Source organism: Leopardus geoffroyi, chromosome B4 (assembly GCF_018350155.1).
Source record: "Leopardus geoffroyi isolate Oge1 chromosome B4, O.geoffroyi_Oge1_pat1.0, whole genome shotgun sequence".
Taxonomy (NCBI): Eukaryota; Metazoa; Chordata; class Mammalia; order Carnivora; family Felidae; genus Leopardus; species Leopardus geoffroyi.
In genome coordinates this window covers 133,927,888-133,949,031 of record NC_059341.1, presented here as the reverse complement: position 1 = coordinate 133,949,031, position 21,144 = coordinate 133,927,888, and the positions used below count along the sequence as shown (strand labels likewise).

At 47.4% G+C, this 21,144-nt stretch overlaps 1 protein-coding gene and 1 long non-coding RNA gene across 9 annotated transcripts in view; one reads left to right on the top strand and one right to left on the bottom strand.

Moving 5' to 3' along the window:
- Window positions 1–9,826, bottom strand: part of TNRC6B (trinucleotide repeat containing adaptor 6B) — a 260,344-nt gene extending 250,518 nt beyond the window's left edge. For 2 of the 8 annotated variants that reach the window (XM_045465912.1, XM_045465920.1), the window contains exon 1: window positions 9,201–9,437. The gene's annotated coding sequence lies outside the window, so the exon portion shown is untranslated. The other 6 variants (XM_045465916.1, XM_045465910.1, XM_045465911.1 and 3 more) reach the window with 6 other exon arrangements.
- A 198-nt stretch (window positions 9,827–10,024) lies between these two features.
- LOC123591515 lies at window positions 10,025–11,546 on the top strand. The gene is made up of 2 exons (XR_006709388.1): window positions 10,025–10,587; window positions 10,983–11,546. It is a non-coding gene; the product is annotated as an uncharacterized LOC123591515 (long non-coding RNA).
- Window positions 11,547–21,144: the final 9,598 nt, after the last annotated feature.

The window sequence follows — 21,144 nt, the reverse complement described above, 5'->3', positions numbered from 1 at the left end:
CTATTATAAGCAGTAATTTAAAAAATATGAAAAGAACCTGGAGACAATTTAAAAAGGAAAGCCTGTTCCACCCCCATATATTTAAACCATTAGAATGACTACTTTTTTTAATGACTACTTCTTTTAATTCTATTTTTAGTTTTAGTTCTCTTTCCTAACTTCATGTGAAAAAGATTTACTAAGACCTACTATGTGTAACTTACAATGCCAGATACTGGTTATACAAACGTGAAAAAAATCGAAGTATTTTTATTCACATAGCTATGTTCTAGCAAAGAAATAATATATAAATGAAATGATTATTTCATTACAATTCTATTAAGTGCTCTGAGTGTTTAAAAAAATTTTTTTAATGTTTATTTATTTTTGAGAGAGAGACAAGAGTACAAGCCGGGGAGGGACAGAGAGAGGGAGACACAGAATCTGAAGCAGGCTCCAGGCTCTGAGCTGTCAGCACACAGCCCGACTCGGGGCTCAAACTCACAAACCAGGAGGTCATGACCTGAGCTGAAGTTGGACGCTCACCCAACTGAGCCACCCAGGCGCCCCAAGTGCTCTGAGTGTTTAAAAGAAACACATCGAGGGACACCTGGGTGGCTCAGTTCGTGGAGGGTGTGACTCTGGATCTCGCGGTTGTAAATTCAAGCCCTACGCTGGGTGTAGAGATTACTTAAAAAATAAAACCTTAAAAAAATTTTTGTTTAATGTTTATTTTTGAGACAGAAACAGAGCATGAGTGGGGGAGGGGGAGAGAGAGAGGAGGACGCAGAATCTGAAGCAGGCTCCAGGCTCCGAGCTGTCAGCACAGAACCTGATGCGGGGTTTGAACCCACGAACCGTGAGATCATGACCTGAGCTGAAGTTGGACCCTTAACCGATTGAGCCACCCAGGCGCCCTTTAAAAATTAAAAAAAAAAAAAACAAAAAACGGGGGGGGGAGCACATCTAATTTGGGGTGGGGGTGATTAGCAAGTCACTAAGGAAGTGTCATAAATTGAGCTCACAGGATTGAAGAGGCATCAACTAAGGTCAGGATGGAGGGGGGCTTCCAAGCTATGGGAACAGCAAGTGCAAGGAAAAAACTTTGAGTGGAGAGGACTATGCATTTCAGGAACCAGAAGGGGGTCGTTGTGGTGAGAGTTCAGGCAGCAAAGGGGAGAGTGGCAGGAAAGAAGGTAGGGTGTTCACTGGGTATTCAGTGAACAAGAGAGACCAGTGATTTCTGAAGCTTATATTCGAAAAGGGGTATGGCAGGGCTCTTGTTACTCATTAACAGTTTTTTTTTTTTTAATTTTTTTTTTTTTTTAACGTTTATTTATTTTTGAGACAGAGAGAGACAGAGCATGAACGGGGGAGGGTCAGAGAGAGAGGGAGATACAGAATCTGAAACAGGCTCCAGGCTCTGAGCTGCCAGCACAGAGCCCGACGCGGGGCTCGAACTCACGGACAGCGAGATCATGACCTGAGCCGAAGTCAGACGCTTAACCGACTGAGCCACCCAGGCGCCCCCTCATTAACAGTTTTAAGCAGGGGACAAATATGATCAGATTTACACATGTGTTTTGAGTGTCTTATACTGAGGTAGAACGTATGTTGAATAGATATTTGGTTTTAAAAAACTATTCTTTTTGCAGCCTCAACAATTCTCTGAGGCAGAGAATTCCCTGCTTACAAAAGAAAAAACGGAGGTTTTGCAAAGCTAAGTAATTTATTTGAGGTTATTTATTCAATAAACACTTGAGAGCCTACAATATGGCAGGCACAGTACAGTGAGTACTCAGGGATGCAGAGATGAACACAACAGTCTTGCTCTTTAGAAAGTGATAATCTAGTGAGAGAGACAGACCTAGAAACATGACACAGGGCAGTCCGTGCTAGAAATGGGTAAAATAAAACGGAGCAGAGAAAAATGAAATCTTCCTAGGAAGAATTAATCATTTCATCTCTGTGTTAAAAGAGCATTTCTTTCACACTATTATAGTTTTTAATTCTCATTCATTCCTGTGCTTGAAGCATAGTAGGTACCCAAGCAAATGTCTGCAATACAAACCAACCCAGGACTTTTAACTCCTGGGCAGTGCCTTTCCAAAACCAACTGCGCTTCTAACTCTGGAAGGGTATGCATTAATTCCAAGGAGTTCTTCTGAAGCTGCTTTCCGAGCCAGTTTACAAACCACAAAAGAAAATAAGTCTCATTAAAGCCAAACCTTGGGGCGCCTGGGTGGCTCAATTGGCTGGGCATCCGACTTCAGCTCAGGTCATGATCTCACAGTTAGTGAGTTCAAGCCCCGCATCGGGCTCTGTGCTGACAGCGCAGAGCCTGGAACCCACTTCAAGTTCTGTGTCTCCCTCTCTCTCTGCCCCTCCCCACCCCTGTTCTCTCTCTCTCTCTCAAAAATAAACATTAAAAAAAAAAGTCAAACCTCATTTCTGACCCAGCCTGAAAACCCAAAATATCTAAACAGTTATTTTTTAAAATCTTTATGCAACTTTTTAAATATCACTAATGGGCTGTAACAAACATTTTAAGGAATCTCTATGCCCCCAACATGGGCATCTCAATGCCCCCAACTTCAGGATCCCAAGATAAAGAATGGCATGCTCTACTGATTGAGCCAGTCAGGTATCCCTGAACAGTTATTTTTTAATTTTTATATTTTTTAAGATTTTATGTTTTGAACTAATCTCTATATCCAAAGTGGGGCTCAAACAACCCCAAGACCAAGAGTTGCACCCTCTTCTGACTGAGCCATCCAGGCACCCCAGTTACTTTTTTTTAAAGCAAATCTTCATTGAGAAGAAATGTTCCTATGAAGACCATTGAGAAAATATTGTATGTACTCCTTCATAATTCATGATCTCTGTCCTCAAAGGACTTATATTCTAGTTTCTATTTGGAAAGATAAAATATAGAACACAGAATAAAACAACATATAAGGCAGCATTTGTCCATTTAAAGTATTTATAGACTGCCTACTATATAGGCCAGGTCAGGAGCTGTCTTGGGATGCAAAAATGAGTAGGACAATAGCCTGCCTTTGAGGAACTCATAGTTGTATGGGGGAGGCCAACAATACAGTAACTCCGAATGATCAGAGCTCTATTCAGCAGGTACACACAGATGAGAACACAGAGGCTGTGTACAATCGCCATCAGTTCTAGTTCGTCAGGCACTTATTTCCACTGGTCAGTGCCCATCCCTTGTTAAATATCAGTTATTAAAATATCTTTTTTACTTTTATTTTCTTTTAAATGTTTATTTTTGAGAGAGAGCAGAGGAGGGGCAGAGAGAGAGAGACTGGGGATCCAAAGTGGGCTCCGTGCTGACAGCAGAATGCTCAATGCGGGACTCGAACTCACTAACCATGAGATCATGACCTGTGCCAAAGCTGGATGCTTAACTGACTGAGCCGGTGCCTCTAAAATATGCATATATTTTTCATGTTATTATTTTTTTTAGTTTATTTATTTATTTTGAGAGAAAGAGAGAGAAAGCGCACGTGGGGGAGGGGCCGAGAGTGGGGGACAGAAGAAGAATCCCAAGCAGGCTCTGCAATGTCAACACGGAGCCCAATGAGGGACTCAAACTCTCAAACTGCTAGATCATGACCTGAGCCAAAACCAGGAATCGGTCACTTGTCTGACAGAGCCACCCAGGAGCCCCTAAAATGTATTTTTTTAATGGTTATCTATTTTTGAGAGAGAAAGTACATGTGCACGCAATCAGGTAAGGGGCAGAGAGAGGGAGGGAGACAGAGGATCTGAAGCAGGCTCTGAGGTGTCAGCAGAGCCCAATGTGGGGCTCAAATTAATAAACTGTGAGACCATGACCTGAGCCGAAGTCGAATACTTAACCAACAGAGCCACCCAAGCGCCCCAGTTATTAAAATATTTTAACTTTACTTTAAAAAAAAAAAAAAATTTTTTTTTTTTAACGTTTATTCATTTTAGAGACAGAGAGAGACAGAGCATGGATGGGGGAAGGTCAGAGAGAGAGGGAGACACAGAATCTGAAACAGGCTCCAGGCTCTGAGCTGTCAGCACAGAGCCCGATGCGGTGCTCGAACTCACAGACCACGAGATCATGACCTGAGCCGAAGTCGGTCGCCCAACTGACTGAGCCACCCAGGCGCCCCTTTTAACTTTACTTCAAATTATAAGCAAAATGAGAATTACCGTAATTACTATATGAAAAAACAGTGACACGCACACAAAAATAATGTTAAAGGGTTAGAGGAAACGGTGAGAACTGAACTTTAGGGATACCTTGGGATCCCCAAGCAAGGAAGGTTTGGGTGTTTGGAGAGGAGATGGCTGTAGATACGGGGAATACAGTTATCAAACGCCAGCAGCTGGAACTACGTAGGTAGAGCTCTCCAACTCTGAGGAGCACACAGCTTAGGGCTGTGTTGTCCAACACAGTAGCCACTAGCCACGTGTGGCTACTGAGCACCTGAAATGTGGTTAGTCTAAATTGGGATGGGGTAAGTGAAAAATCCACTCCAGATTTCAAAGACCTAACACCAAAACAAAACAAAACTAAAAGGAATGTAAAGCATCTGTTTTTTTTTTTTTACTGATCACATGTTTACATAAAATATTTGGGGTATACTAAAGTAAATAAAATGTTATGAAAATCTATTTCACTTTTTCTACCTTTTCAGTGTGGCTCACATTTGTGGCCTGCAGTCTACTTCTACTGGACAACACTAGTCTGAGGCACTTGAAATAACAAGCTAGAGTTTAAACCCTCTAGGCAATGAAACACCACTGAAGGTTTTCAACCATAAGTGCCTGTGCTAGATCTGGGGAGGGGACAGGAAACAGAAAGTGCTGTTTCAGGAAGATTAGTGTGGGGGCAATCTGTAGGATCAAGACCCTAGAGGCAGTTGTCAATGTCAAAAGGCTGGCAAAGGTCGAAGGGTAAGCAGGCTCAACTGGATGGTACACAAGGTGTTTGGAAGTCACACGCTGGGTGGAGAGAGGAGAAATCCAGAGCAGGGTGAGGTGAGGGAAGAGTGAGCTGCAAGCCCTGGCCCAGCCTGGATAACCAAGGTGCACTGCTGAGCGGACTGAGCAAGGTCAGCCACAGTTTAGGTTAGATCTAGTGGGGGGTCAGGGGTTAGGGGTCAGGGCTCCCAGGCAGAGGTACAATTCAGAAGAACAGGATCAGTGTCCTCGTCAGCAATTTCAGATCTAGCTCTGTGTGGCAAGACTTCCAACAGTGAGATCAAGTCCCAGAGAAGGTAGGAGGTAGAATGCAAGGCTACCAGAAACTACAAGAGGGCAATAAATTATAAAAGCAAAGCCCAGACTCACAACACAGCCAACGAATATTTACTGGGGGTTTGCCGTGAGCCTGAAGCTTGGCTGGCTCTGGAGACAAGAGAAACAAAACAGACGTGGTCCTGAATCACAAATTGTGGCGACAGCTACGAAAAAGGAACAAGAGATCTGAGAGACCTGACTGAGGGTGGACTGGGGTGGTGGTGGGAGGCCATAAAGGAGAGCCTCTCTGAAGAAGTGACATTTTAATCACAACCCTGGAGGCAGGTGGGTGAAGATTAAGGGGGAAGCGGGGGGAAGAACAGCCCAAACCAGGAGAGTGGTGCATACAAAAACCTTGGGGCTGCGAAGAAAAGGTCTGGGTAATTCAAGGAACTGAAAGAAAGACTGCGTAATTAGGACATCAGAAAGGGGGGTGGGCCATAAAAGAGGTAAGGGAAGGCTGGAGTGGCAGGCAGAGGCCAATCGTTCAGAGTCTCATAGGATGAAAAATAAAATCCCAAACGGGCCTCAGTACAGCGGGAAGCCACAGGGGTTTTGACCAGAGAAGTGGTCTGATCCCCATGGCGTTCTAAGTACTCCAATTACCTACACTCTGCTCAGACTACTGAATGGGAGCCAGCTTGGCAGCAAAGAGGCAGGAGCCAATATTTGTAGCTGAGTAGCAGGATTCCAGGTCTGGGATAAGAGAGTTTATTATAGGGCCCTCCGAGTGCTCCAGGGTCGCCAGCAGGGAGGAGGATGGCATCACCAAAAAATACAGAAAAATCGGATAAAGAGCTGGCTTAGGAGGCAAAGTTAAACATAACTTTAAACATATGAAATATGAACAAATAGTGAAGAATTCTAGCAGTAAATATTGATGTTTTGGAGTATGGGAAGAGAGGTCAGACGTGGATATTCAGGTTAGCAGATACAAAGGTGACAGTTTAAGTCCCAAAAGTAAATAACATTTTCCAGGAGTAGAAAGAGAAAAATAAAACAACAACAAAAGGAGCCTAAGTCTGATCCTTGGTGTTTATCTCTGGGCTAGAAGTCAGGAGAGAAAGAAGTCCTCATACTATGTCAAAAGGAATACAGTATGAGGAGGAACTTTTTGGGAGATGGTGAAACCATCCTGATTGTCGTGGTGGTTACACGAATCTATACCTGTGTTAACATTCATAGAACTGTACACATACTAAAAGTTAATGTTACTGTATGTTATTTTTGTTTTTAATTTGAGAGAGAGAGAGAGAGAGAGAGAGGATGGGGGAGAGGGTCAGAGAGAGAGAATCCCATGCTCCATGCTCAGCACTGAGTCTGACGTGGGGCTCCATCCCATGACCACGAGATCATGACCTGAGCCCATATCAAGAGTCAGATGCTCAACTGACTGAGTCACCCACGCACCCCACTATATGTAATCTTTTAAATAACGTTTTTTAAAGAGGTAGGGATAGTCAAAAGGACTACTGCAGGGAGACATAACAGGATAAATCCCGAAAAGATGCTCTGGGAATTTTAACCATTAGGTAATTGGCAACCTTGGAAAAAGCCTCAGCGAGTGGTAAGGCTGGGAGCCAGGCTGCAAAGGTTCAAAGAAAAACTTGAGCAGTGAAGAGAAGCAGTCAGTACAGCCTCCTCTTTTAGAACTCTGGGGATGAAAGGAAGAACAGAATGGCACACAGCTCAAAGAGATAAGGGCAACTGGAAGATTCAGCAAACTGGCAGAGCCAACCTTCTACACCACGAGTTGCTCCATTTCCGTATTCTTCTAGAACGTACATTTTGCATATGAATTATTCACTTTATTATTGTCCTGTTAAACTAAAACCGCTAAAACAAACCCAAAATCATTACACTTTTAACTCTGCTCCTTAGTTAGCTGACATTTACTGTGCTCCTACTATGTGCCAAGTACCGTGTTAGATACAAAAGTGAGTAAGGCCTGGTCCTTGGAAGAGCACACAGGGTTTATCACAATCACAAGGTACTGGAGTGGAGATCTGCACAAAGGGCTCTGAAAGCCTTGACCTTCTGAATTAAATGCATTTCTATTTACCTTTATAAAAACCAAACAGGGAAGAAATGAAGACAAAGCGTGGATGCAATTTTGTAAAAATGTTAATTTCTAAAAACTAAGAATGAGTTTAACATTAAATTCTGTTTAAATTATTTATTTTTTATTTATTTATTTTGGAAGAGTGAAAGAGAGCTTGAGGGATGAGGGGCAGAGAGGGAGACAGAATCCTAAGCAGCGCAGAGCCCGATGCGGGGCTCAAACTTACCAACCTGGAACCGCCAGATCATGACCTGAGCTGAAACCAAGAGTCGGGAGGCTCAACCGACTGAGCCACCCAGGTGGCCTAACGTTAAATTCTTACGTCAGGTATGGGCAACCTAATCATCAGTGGCACTTGCCTTTTCTTTTCCTGTCTACCTTCTGCCTTTCTTCCCATGGATAATTTAGGAGGCAAAATGGAATAAGCACAGACTTTGAAAACAGACAGGCTTGAGACTAAACATGGTTCTTCGAGGATCTTTTTCTTATCCATAAAACAGTAATGACACCTTCCCCACAGGCTTGAGAGAAGGATTAGGAAAAAATATAAAGAGGTTGGCATATGAGAAGCAGGCAGTGAATGTTGGTTAACGTTACTATCATTTGAACAAGTGGTATTGTTCTGATTTAAAACATTTTTAAGGGCTTCCATTTGAATGAGGAAAAAAATTATTTTTTCAAGGGCATGATGTTCATATGCTACCTTAGAAATGCAGCTTGGTAACTCCTTCTTAAGTCCTATCAGAAACTATTCTGCTCAAATACATGATGTTGGGGACAAACACTTAAAAACGGCCAAGAACCCAGAAAATATAAAGGCATCGTTATTATCATCGCTGTTTCCCCAGTGGGACAAACCGGTCAGATTTGTGCTCTGGATCCCTTAGTGCAGGGATCTACCTACATTCATACCCCTCCCACTACCTACCTACAGCAAAACTGCACAATGGAGAGATGCAAGACTATGTGCTAAAAGTTCTTTAAAGACGCATTTACATAACACCACCAAGTATGTACAGTTTCAAAGCCAAGATCATTGATGCTTCTCCCAATCAACAGGAAGCTATCATCCATTGAAATTCCCCACAACAATGAAGGAAACAGCCTCTATTGTTCAACTTTCAGAAAATGCTAAGATGCAAAAATTTATACACCTTATGTCCGTACGCTTAACTACTAGGGTGAGGAAAGGCAACCAATGACGTTTTGTTCACTATGGAGAAATATCTCTGGCCAATTGTGTTGCATAATTTTGCTTCTATCGTAATACAAATGACCAACTTGAAATTCCCCTTATTCCTCGCACAATTTTCGCATAGGTGCTAAAAAGTAATAAAACAGCCAAAAGACACATGAGATGGCAAGGAAACTTAAAAGCCCGACTGGTACACTGTGCCTAAAGAACTGAGGATAGGTTGGTCTTTAAGAAGCTACCGTTACTGGGTATCTTTAGTCACTTTAGGGTATTCCGCCCACCGGTATAAGCCCGCTAGCTTGAACCTAAGGGAAGCCAGCCCACAGGAAGCCCGAAAACACTCCTCGTGCTGTTTCGTCCCATTTCCTTGTGGAAAGTCTGAATCGCCTCTCGAAGGTGGCCACACACCGCAGGGCTCTGGGGTGAGGGGCGGGAGCGGGACCCCACCCCCACCCCCGGCCGGGATTAAGCAGGGGGACGCATTCCCGCCGACACGCGGGTCCCACACAGGCCTGACGCCTCCCTCTGCCACCCGCCGGGCAGGGGGCCTGACGTGCCTCGGCGGGCCCGGCTCTCCGCCGCGACGGGGCGTCTCTCCCCGCCCGGAGGCCCCCCAGCGACGGGAAGCGAACCCAACTCGACCAGCCCACCCGGAAGCCCTCCCCCAGCTCACACCTGCTGGCGCGTGACGCCCGGAGCCGCGCGCGCCCGCCAGCCCCGGCCCTGCCATTCGGGGCGCCTCTTCCCTGCACGCCGGACGTCGCCCGCGTCCCTCCCCGCCCCGGGGTCAAACCCACCACACGCCCGCCCCCACGGAGCGCGCGCTCAACGCCCCCGCCCCCGCCGGGGCCCGCGCGCGCTCCCGCCCCCCCTCCGGCCCTGTCCCCGCCGCGCGCGCTCACTCGCGAGGACACGCACACGCTGCGACTCAGCTTGACAGGCCGGCCCGCGCCGCGCGCTCCCGCGGGCGTCCTCGCCCACCTGGCCCTCCAGCTCTGACTGGGCGGTGCGCGGGGGGAGGGGAAGGGCGGCAGTGGCCGTCGGTCCTCACTCACCGCCGAGCCGCGCCGGCTCCGAGTGCGCGGCGTTCCGCTGTGAGGCGATGCGCTGCGATGCGCGCGGTCCCCGCTTCTCCGCAGGCTATAGAGGCGACGTAGTAGGGGGACTGAGGGGCGCGGGGGGGTCACTCCCTCCCGCTTCACCTCCCAGAAACACGGGGACCCCAGAAACTAAAAACAAAATAAACAAACTTTCCCCTCCGCCTCCCTCCCCCAAAACCACAACACAAACACTCGGGGGCCCGCCCAGAGTCCCACTCCATTGGCCACAGGGAGGATGCTTCCGGCTCTCACTGGCTGGCTTTTATGCCCATCAAGCTGCTGTTCCGCCCCTCCAATTCCTCGCCGCTGCCGTCGCCCCTCATTGGTCAAGTGCTTCCCGTTTGACGAGCTACGATTGGCTGAACTGCCTGCGCCAATCATTCGGGGACACACCCCCTCAGCATCCCAGAGGCCGCTTCCTTGGTCGCGGACCCGGAGAGGCGAAGGGGAAACTAGAGCATGATGGCGGCCGAGCTCACTTGGCGCAACCATCGTCTTTTTTCCTTTTTTAGCTCATTGGTGCCTCGCTCTCGCGCTGCTTCCACTGAGCTCCTCTCTCCATCCAGTATTGCCTAATAACGGAATCTATACGCGCCGGCTCCTTGATTTATCCCCTTCGAAGTGCTGAGTGTGGGCTGGTTGTACGTCATTGGACTGTCAGAATGTCACTCCCTAGTCAAATCTTCAAGCTATTGGTGGAACAGCCAGAAAACCCGTCCAACAACAAGGACTAGTGCCATTGGTTTGACTCCACAGAGTTCTTTCCTGGTATCTTATTGGGCAAATAGGCGCGTCAGTCAGCTCTGGATTCCCTGTGCTACAGTTAATTGTTGGCTGGGGGTTTGCGTGACTCTGGTCGTTTTGGCCCATAATTGACGATAATAATGACCATCGTTTATTTTGTGCGTACTTTGTGCCAACTACCGTTCTGATTTCTTTGCAGGGATTATCTGGTTAACCGTGTGAGTTTTACATTGTCTAAATTTTACAGTTAGAAAACCAAGGCTCCAAAAAGGTTAGGACACTTGCCCAAGGTCACCGAGATAGAGAGTAATTAGTGAACCGGCATTTGGAGGGTAGGAGGTCTGACTCCAGAGCCTACCCTCTTTTTACTGTAGTGCCTCTCCCTTCGTCCAGAATCTTACCTGCCAGCCAACATATCTTAAAAATATTTCATTCCTAATGCAAGTTCCCCCATCAGTTTCCAGAGGTGACATTGTGGGAGACTAAAGCTATGGAGAGGTTGTCATTGCCACCACCGCATTCTCCTCTGGCACCCTTTCTTCCCTATCCTAAAGGAAACCGTCTTGGTGTTTCCTGACCAGAAGCTCATCTACCTCTATGTTTATTTTCTTAGCTCTATAAATGAACATTTCCACATCCTTGTGTGCCAAGCCACCTTCCTCAACCCCCACTCATCCATCTTCAGCTCACTCTTTAGAGAGAGACCTCAAGAACCAGAAACAAGAAGAAAGAGAGTCGAAAGAGAAATGAATAAATCGCTTTAGAAATAAATTATTTATTACATGCAAATGGAACAGCCCTTCAGCTCCTGGGAAGCTTCCAGAGTGGCCCCTGATGCAGTGGCAAGACGTGTGCTCCTGGCTGGTGGCCACTAGATTCTTTTTCTGTGGCAGCTTTCAGCGAAGTGAATCCAACATTCCAGCCAGGGGAGGGCAGGATGCTTAGAACCCAATGCCAAAGAGCCGGCCCCAGCCTCTGGGACTGAAAGGATCTCCAGAAGCACAGTTCTGGACTCCAGCCCACATTCCGTCTCGGGTAATTAACATTTTACCATCCCAAATCCCCATCCCCTGTAGCTTCAGTAGGATCACCGCCCTTGTTTCGCTTCCTGATCCAAGCTGTTGTGTAACCTTGTTGGCACTGCTTTAGTAATAAAACAACCACTGTAACACTGTAATGCTCAACACTTAACAGACTTTCAGCAGAGGAAGACAAGGCATTTCACAAACATCAATTAAGATTAAATGGCAGGTATTCCTAGGGCAACTGCCAGCCAGCAGAAGGACAGAAGAAAGATCATGAGGCAAATTCTAACAAAGGTCCTAAGAACCTGATCCTTATAACTACATGCACATACCCCATACTAGCATTCCAGTATGGGGATTCTGAACCAGAAAACACAATGAATGAGAAATGTTCAGAGTCCAAAACCTTCCTTATCTTCATATTTGGTTCTTTGTAACTCTTTTAACCCTTAAACCAGGGGTTGGTTTTATAGTTAATTGTTGGACATATCTGTCTCCCCAACTCAGTTATAAGTTCCTTGAAAACAAATGGTTTCATCTTTTTTTTTTTTAAAGTTTATTTATTTTGAGAGAGAGACAGAGCGCATAAGTGGGGGAGAGGCAGAGAGAGGGAGGGAGAGAATCCCAAGCAGGCTCCGTGCTGTCATCATGGAGCACAATGTGGGGCTCAAACGCACAGTGAGATCATGACCTGAGCCAAAACCAAGGGTCAGACGCTTACCTGACTGAGCCCCCCAGGTGCCCCTGTTTTTCATCTTTGTATCCCTTAAATGGTTCTGATTATAAAAGGTCCCCAAACAAATAATTATTCAGTAAATGTTTACTGTGTCTGTGGGCACTTTCCTAAGGTACAAGGGCTACACAGATGAATAAAATACCTCTGCCTTCAGGGACTGCAAATCTGGTGGGGTGGCCAAAATGTAAACAGATCATCACAGTGCAGGTTGCTTGGAAGAACATGGGAGGGACATGGGACTCAAGCTTGGCGGGGCAGAGCTGGCTTCCTGGAAAAAGTGACATCTACGAGGAGAACTGAAGGATGAAATGCGGTTAGCTAGCCAAGGGGCTGATGATGTGTAGTGATCTGCAACGTTTGCTCTCTGCGGCAGGGAGCAGGAGACGAATATCCAGGAATGGTCGAAGTCTGGTCTCCCCGTAACCTTGATTTTTGAGGGCCTTCAGCTGTCTATCCCCTCCACCTCTTTGTACTTTCCCCCGCCCCCCGGAGAAAGCAGAAAGCTGGAAACCCTGTCATATTTGCCCACTTGAGAAAAGGAAAATGATTTCCAAGTAAGATTGCTGTTTTTCTGATCACAAAGGTAACACTGAGTAAAAGATCTCAGACAGTATAGAAAGTTTTAAAGTAGAAGAGAAAAGCTCTCTCAAATCCCTACAAGAGCCGACTCCTTTTTTTTTTTTTTTTTTTTTTTTTCAACGTTTATTTATTTTTGGGACAGAGAGAGACAGAGCACGAACGGGGGAGGGGCAGAGAGAGAGGGAGACACAGAATCGGAAACAGGCTCCAGGCTCCAAGCCATCAGCCCAGAGCCCGACGCGGGGCTCGAACTCACGGACCGCGAGATCGTGACCTGGCTGAAGTCGGACGCTTAACCGACTGCGCCACCCAGGCGCCCCAGAGCCGACTCCTTTTAAAAAGAGTATCTTCCCAGATTCTTCTGGATAGACCCACACATGGATTTCTTCTTCCAACAAACAGTGGAGTGTGGTTTAACGTGTGCACCCTGAGATCTTATTGCTCGGAACTGCAACTTTGGGTGGGGCCCATCCTCACTTTCTATACTTATGGGAAGGAGGCCAATAAATCAACCAAAAATTTATTGTGGAGGATGATGGTTTCAAATTCCTGTTGTAGCAAATGACAAATTACCACCTGTTATGGGACTTTGGGGCTTGCTCAGGCTAGTGTAAAGTCAGTGAGTTGGGGGGGAGGGTTCACTATGTCCACGGCCCTGGGGTTTATGGGTATCCTTTGGTGGTTGTGGAATCAATCCATGCCCTGAAAAGGCAGCCCAGGTCAGAGAACAGCATGCTAGAGTGCTCCCCTATGCTGTCTTTCTCATTTCTTCTCTGCATGCTACTCAGGGAAAATATTTTTTGTTTGTTTGTTCCAACTCACCCAGCTTTGAGAGTAAAAAAAAACTTGTCAAGCCCCGCACAATTGTATTTAGGCCAAGTGCAGTATGTTCTTGGAGTGCTATACTATTCTTAGAGCTCTATATGTGGTATTCTATACAGCTGGCTTTTTGCTGGAAGGGAAGGCAGATTTAATGAGTGATAGCTGCCTTGGATGGCTACCAAAAGTGCTCTAAGCCATTCCAAGCAACAGGCCTTCCTTTTTTCCCTTGAGAGATTGCTCTGTGATCCCTGAACACATTGCACTGGCCTGGACAAAATCCAACGCAACGGGAATTTCTGCGAACGATTCTGCAATGACCCACAAGCCTGGGGTGACATAGCCAGCTGGATCCGCTCCAGCTCCGATTTCTGTGGCACAGGAGAACTCCATCCACCCTTCTCACTGGCCTCTCATTGCTATGAGACGTTTGGAAGTGTTTGTAAAACATTCTCCGCTTCTCCAAATGTATAACCATGGGAAGATCCCTGTAAAGGAACCTACTGACAGCTGGTAATGCTCTCTGGAGCGGTGGGTGTGGCCAGAGCCAAGGTCAAGAGCAGTGGGGGAGGGGAATTTTCTAGAGGGTGCTGATTACAGAGGACATGCTCATAAGCATTTATTACATGTCTGGTAGCATTTATTGTGGAGCAAAGCCCTTGCGACAGACGCTGTGCCACTTCTAAATCACCTCTCATTTCTTATGACCACACTTCCTGAAAAGCTCCTAGTGAAGCAGCAAGCACTGGGCTCCTGTTTGCTGGCCAACATTAGACCCACAGGAGGTTCACAAGAGAACCGGGAGAAGTGGCTGTTAACAATAGCTACCCTTCCATGAACACTTGCTTGCTGTGTGCCAGACGCGGTACTGAGGGCTTTATGTGGATCGTGGCAGTTAATCTTCACAGCAACCTTGGTTATCCCCATTTTCCAGATAGGGAAACTGAGGCACCGAAGGGCTGACTAATTTGCCCCAGGTCACCACAGGTAATAACCTCACAGCTGAAACCAGACAGTCTGACTCCAATGAGTAAGCTCCTTTCCTCGCTGCTGTGTTGCCCCTGAGACAACACTGCAGCCGGGGAGACAACCAGCCTCCAAAGGAACAGTTGCCCTCATAGCCTTTATTATGTCAACTCCATGCTCGGCTGCCCTACAGACTCGGGGAAAGAGTCAGCTTCTTCCTGGTTAACTTTTTGCCTCTGGTGGTCTTTCTTCTGCCTCCTGGTTGTGAACCGGCTCTCCTCCCACCCTCTTCAAAGCGGCCTCCTCTCTTCCTGCCCCTTTTTTCTTCTATTTTCCTTTTCTCAGCTTCTTAAATAATGACCTGAGGCCATCACCACCGGGGCCCCTTCCTTCTTTAAACCTGGCTTGGGGGCCCTAACTCTCTACCGACACTCCTTTCTCTAAGCTCATCTGTGACCTCTTGTGGCCAAGATCCAAGAGACTTGCTCAGTTCTTGTTTCCATGGCTTCACCACTACGTTGTACTCAGAGAATCTTCTCTTGGCTTCCCAAAATAGCCAGCTTCCCTCCTACCTCTACAACTGTCCAGGCTCTTTTTCATACCACCTCTTTCTCTAAGCTCCTTCAAAGGAGTCTGTCTACTCTTCTCTCCTTATGTTGCCTTCCGGGGGGGGGGGGCATGGGGGTGGGGGGGGGAGCTGGGCCATTGTCCTGCCTTTACCTCTAGGACTGCAGATTTTCATCTCTGTCTCCAGCTTTCATTCTGCAGCCAGCTTGCTGCTCATCTTGTGCAAGTCACGTAAACTGAGTGTCCATTTCTTGCCTTCTGAAATGGATACATTGAATCAGAGTCGACTCTACAATAATGAGGAAGCCTGGAGTTTTTAAGCACATACCATCCAGGCGGGACCAGCTACATAATTTGTGGCCATACAAAATGGAAGGAGGGGGCTCCTTGTTCCAAAACTATTAAGAATTTCAAGACAGCAACAGCAGAACATTAAACCAACATGGGACCCTTCAGCTTTTAAGTGTGGGGCCCTATGGGACTGTGGGGGTTGGCTGTCCGAGAAGCCAGCCCCAGTGCCAGTCACTATTCTAACAATTTTATATGTGTTAACGCAATCAGTCCTCATGACAACCTTCAGAGGTAGAATCAGATAAGGAAACTAAGGCAAAGAGAGGTTAAATAACTGTCCAAGATCATGTTTTTTAATCGGAGCTGAGAAAAATACCCGTTAGTCGCTGCTGTTGTGAGTCACACAGTAAAGGATGGTTTCCTTCCCTGAGACCCTGAACGGCCACGCCTGTCTCTTCCTCTGTGATTTTGCTGCCCTGGATGCCCCTCCCTCCTTCAGTACCAAGATCTACACTTCCCTCAAAGCTCAGTTCCAGTCCCCTCTCCCCTCTAAGTGGCTTCTGGAGCAGAGAACTCAGGCAATCTCTCCTCCCCCAGAGTCTCTAGGTACCCTGTGTAGAGTCAGAGCCACCCCTAGCCTGGTCATGGGACTATTTATAGCCTTCGGAGCACTCACTTGCCCACTGCTTACTGTCTTAAGGCTCACTGATGACCAGTTCTACAAGGCTAGAGAGAAAACTTCTTTAAATCTCTCTCCTCAACCTTATAACAGCTTATGATAGCCTGTCTCACCCACCAGACTGGCAGGCCTTGAGGGCAAATACTATATCTGAATTTTCACTACATCTTTGATACTTCTAATTCTCTTGAAATAATTCTTTCTCAGCTCTGGACCTTTCCTTGGAACGTCCTACCTCATTCTTTCCTCTCCCATTCACTCACTCCTCAGGTATTAGCTTAGAGATCACTTCCTCCCCTAGGAAGCCTTTCCTGACCTCCACCCATGGATTAAGTGCCTCCTTTAGGCTTCCGCACCACCCTCCCATCCTTCTCCATTATAATGCTCTCCTCCCTGTGTCCATCTTCCCAATGAGGTTATGAACACCTTGAGGGCAGAGACCAGGTCTGTCTTATTACATTGCCTTATCACGCTAAGTTTGTTTGAACAGATGAATGAAGAAAAGTAAATATTAAATACGTGTTGGTTAAAACTCCAGGCTCTGTTATGGCTCTCAGCACAGGGCCGGGCACCTGATGGTTGTTTATGTAAACTTACCAAATGGGTGAAAACCAACAACTCCAGAATTTCTGTGAAGAAGTAGGCTTGGTGGCAGCAATCTGGTTAAAGCAGCAATCTGGATGGTTCCTCTTTTTTTTAAATTTTTTTTTAATGTTTATTCATTTTTGAGAGACAGAGACAGAGCGTTAGCAGGGGAGGGACACAGAGAGAGGGAGACACGGAATCTGAAGCAGCCTCCAGGCTCAGAGCTGTCAGCGCAGAGCCTGACTGTGGGCGTGAACTCACGAACTATGAGATCATGACCTGAGCTGTAGTCGGATGCCCAACCAACTGAGCCACCCGGGCACCCCTGGATGATTCCTCTTGACAGAATAATGATAAAGGATCCCAGCTGTGACAGTGGGGAGTTAGCGTTAGGCAGAAAAGTGTCCTGGGTCAGGGGTTGGCAAACAAGGGCTTGCCAGCCAAATCTAGCCACTGCCTGTGTTTGCATAGCCCACGAGCTAAGAATGATTTTTATATTTTTAAGTGATCGGAAAAATTAAAAGAATATTTTGTGACACGTGAAAATCATATGAAATCCAAATTTCAGGGTCTAGAAAGTTTCATTGGAACATAGCCACGCCCACTCATTTACATACCAGCTGTGGTTGCTTTAGTGTTACACCAGCGATGGATACCATACCACATGTCCACGAAGTCTAGAATGTTTACTATCTGGCCATTTACAGAAAAAGTTTGCCCTCCCACCCCCCATCTTAGTTTTACCCCGAGGAGGAAAAGAAATGTGCTGCCCGCTGGCCACAAGGTGTCAGCATCTCACCACGGTGCTTTCAGACACATGGGCTCCTCTAAGGAACCACAGCCAGGACTACTGGTTCTGGGCCTCAGGCCCTCCCCTGCCCTTGAGCAACTCCCAGTCCCCCTGGGGAGCCAGCCTGGATGTAGTTGCAGAGGACTTGGCGTAAAGGCTGGAAGAAAGTTAGGGAGGATCTGGAGCCCATAGGGTATAGGACTGGCTTGGGAAGTCCAGTGGCTTGATACAGGTTGGCAGGCTTTTCTGGATGTGCTGTTTTTTTTATTTGGGGTTCTTTTTTGGTTTGGGTTTAATCTGTATTCTATAAATGAAGGAACAAACTGATATTGTTTATTTTATCCAAAACTATCAAGAATAGTTGTGGGACTTTTTCACAACTACATAAGACTGTGGCCCTCTTCCAAGCCTGGAAACAACAAACCCGCAGCCATGGGGTGGGGGTGGGTATGCACCGGGGAACATGGGGCCCTGCCAAGCAAAGCTGCTCACAAACAGCATCTCTGGCAGGGTTTCTCCAGGTTTCTTTCAAAACCTGGGCCTTGAGGGACACCTGGGTGGCTCGGTTGGTTAAGCGTCCACCTTCAGCTCAGGTCGTGATCTTGCGGTTTGTGAGTTCGAGCCCTGCGTTGGGCTCTGTGCTGACAGCTCAGAGTCTGGAGCCTGCTTTGGATTCTGTGTCCCCTTCTCTCTCTGAGCTCACGCTCTGTGTCTCTCTCTATTTCTCTCTCTCAAAAATAAACACAAAAAAACCCCCAAAAACCCAACCCTCAGCCTTGAAACTTCTTCCAGTTGACGGGAATTTAGCCCTGTGTGCCAACCACTCAATGTGAAAGCAGGCAGAGAATCCAGGAGAGAATGTCCTAAGAGGGAAATGATAAATCCCTCCCTAGAACACACCGCCAGAAGCATGAGCTGGTAACTAAGCTTCCCTGAATGTTAGCCGCTGTGCTAAGTGCTTTACTCCCCTCAGCCTCTGGAAAGTGGCACCAAGATTATCCCCATTTTACACATAAGGAAACTGAAGTTCCAGGTGGGAGGCAGTTTGCTGGGTCACTTAGCTAGCACGTGGCAGGGTGGGGAATCCAGCGCCAAACTGTCCATCCTGAGGACTATCCTCTGGCCACCATATGCCTCAGCTGAGGTCAAAGCAAACGGCATGCCCCAAAACACAAGCTCTACCAGGGCCTTCCTTGCCCACCCTTCATCCTCAGGCCTATCTCACAGTCAATTGAAGGAACAAATGAGTAAAGTCTTCCACGTGCTATAGTGAAGTGCCTCTCCTTGTCCAATCACCTGACTTCCAAGACCTTCCAGAAAGAGATGAGCCAGCTCTTCCAGCTGCACTCAGGAAATAGGAATCACAGGCCTGGTTCTGGGTTCTTAGCACAGGATGGCATGCGCTTCTCCCTTGCTTGTGCTCAGTGGACCGTGGCCACTGCAGGCATGCATGCTGCCTCTTCTTGCGTTTTCCTCCTTCCTTCCTCTGGACTCCCCATGCTCTTGCTGGTTTCTGTGGCAGGTCCTAGCTGGTCTCCTGTGACGTGGACGTCTGTTCCTGGAGTTGCTTTGTAGTGGCTGCAGACAATACCTAACTTCTAGCCACTTTACTGGATGAAAACTTGTCTCCAACTGGCTGTCACTTGGAGAAGCCATGTGCAGTAACATTGCTCTAGATGGGTCCACCTAACCAGATCCTAGCCCTACTCATGACTTATTGGGTGGCTGGGACAAATTTCTTCACCTCAAGGCCCTCACTTCCTCGTCCCGTCTTTGTGTTAGCAATTTGAAAGGAAGCATGCCGTCACCCCTGAGCTGCCAGAGGGGCCTGGAGACGCGGCCCACCCAGTCTGGAGCAACTGGAAGAGGAAGACTGTCCACTGAGGACGCATGCTGAAAGGAGAAGTCTTCCCTGAGGAAAAGATTTGTTTTCCACAGGAGAGTTTTGTGTTAGCAGGGGAGGGGCAGAGAGGGAAGGAGATACAGAATCAGAAGCAGGCTCCAGGCCCTGAGCTGTCAGCACAGAGCCGGACGTGGGGCTCGAACCCACGAACCGTGAGATCATGACCTGAGTCAAAGTTGGGTGCTTAACCGACTGAGCCACCCAGGCGCCCCATGAAAGACGTAGCAGTTCCCAGGAAATTAGGTAGCAGAGAGCAGAATCCTGTTTGGCCTCCATGCACGGTCTTAGAATGTTGGGAACAAGACTGAGAGGGTCATGATCAATTCTGGAGCCTCTGACACCACCCACGTTGATTAGCCTGGTTTATTATCTGTATCAAGTGGTTGTCAAGTTTTCAATCATTTAACAATGAAGTAGATACTGTGGCTACAACAGTGACCCAGACAGATGGACAGAACTACAACTACAACTTCTGGGTAGGCACCCCAAGGACAGAACGGGTACCTATCAGCTGCTGGCTGATCACTCACGCGTACACCTGCCAGCTTTCGGCCTTCTCTGGGGTGCATATGCTCTCAACCTCGGTCCGGCTCAGCTTGCTAAGCCTGGGGTGCTTGTTCTGCACCAAACCTCCTGCCACTGGAACAGCAGTGTGGACGATTACAGTGACAGCTGCTGGGCCCTCTGGGCAAGGAGGAATGACTGTGGCACACAGCCAGGTGATAAACTACAGCCACTGTGCATGGCAGGGCTTGTTTGCTGCTAAGGGGGCTTTGCTGTTGTTTACTTGTGACGCTCCAGGTAAGCAGTTCCCACCTGGCCTGACTTGGAGAGCGTGGAAGTTTCTCTGCTGTCGGCCCTGGCTGCCTTTTGGGGGTGAGGACACTGTTGGGCAAGCACACGGGAATGTCCAATGGTGCTTTTCCATGTAGGACTTGACTGACGCTAAAGGGAGGGGAACAGATTGGAAGGAAACGTTAACGGGGTGCTCTGTGGAGTGAGGCAGATGTGCGCACATAAACACACCTGTTCCAGGGAGCACAAGGCAGTGAGGAGCTAAGCAAGGTAACGGGAACAAAGATAGAAGATAGAAGATACATGTCGGTCACAGAAAGGAAAATCTTTGGCAAATGAACGCCTCTGGGCCAAGGCGTTCTGGCAAACAAAGGCAACTGCTTTATAGGGGCATGCACACGAAAGCACGTCAGAGAAGCAGCCCGTTGGGCATTAAGGCTACACAGAGCAGTCTTTCTCAACTGGGTGACTTCACCTCCTGGGGACAGTTGGCAACGTCCGGACACATTCTTGGTTGTCTCATGAGGAGAGGTGCTACTGGCATTTAGTACATAGAAGCCAGGGGTGCTGTAAACATCCTGCAATGTGTCATTCTCCCAATGGAGAATTTTGTGGCTCTAAAGTGTCACCAGTGTTGAAGGTGAGGAGCCCCGAGCTAGAGGAGCAGGCTTAGATCTGCATTTTAGGTGACATGGCAATCCCATGTACCTCCTCATCTGAAAAATGGGAATAAGGCCCGGGCTGCTCATCACACGACTTTGGGAAGCTCAAGCCCCAAATGCCCAGGAAAACGTTTTTGCAACAGGGATCTTTCCTGAGGTCTTCTTAGTTTGAAGCCTGCAGGTGACTGAAGCATCTGGCACAGTCACTGGCATATAGTAGGGGCTCAGTAAATTAAAAAGAAAATCATCATAGGAAAAAAAAAAAAGGCCCACTTCCCCTCTCTGGACTGTTTTCTCCACTTTCAAGGGCACCTTTTTTGCCTCTTCTATTAAGTTTTACATAGGCAGAGGTAGTGTTGTTAGGAGAGGCTGTGTTGA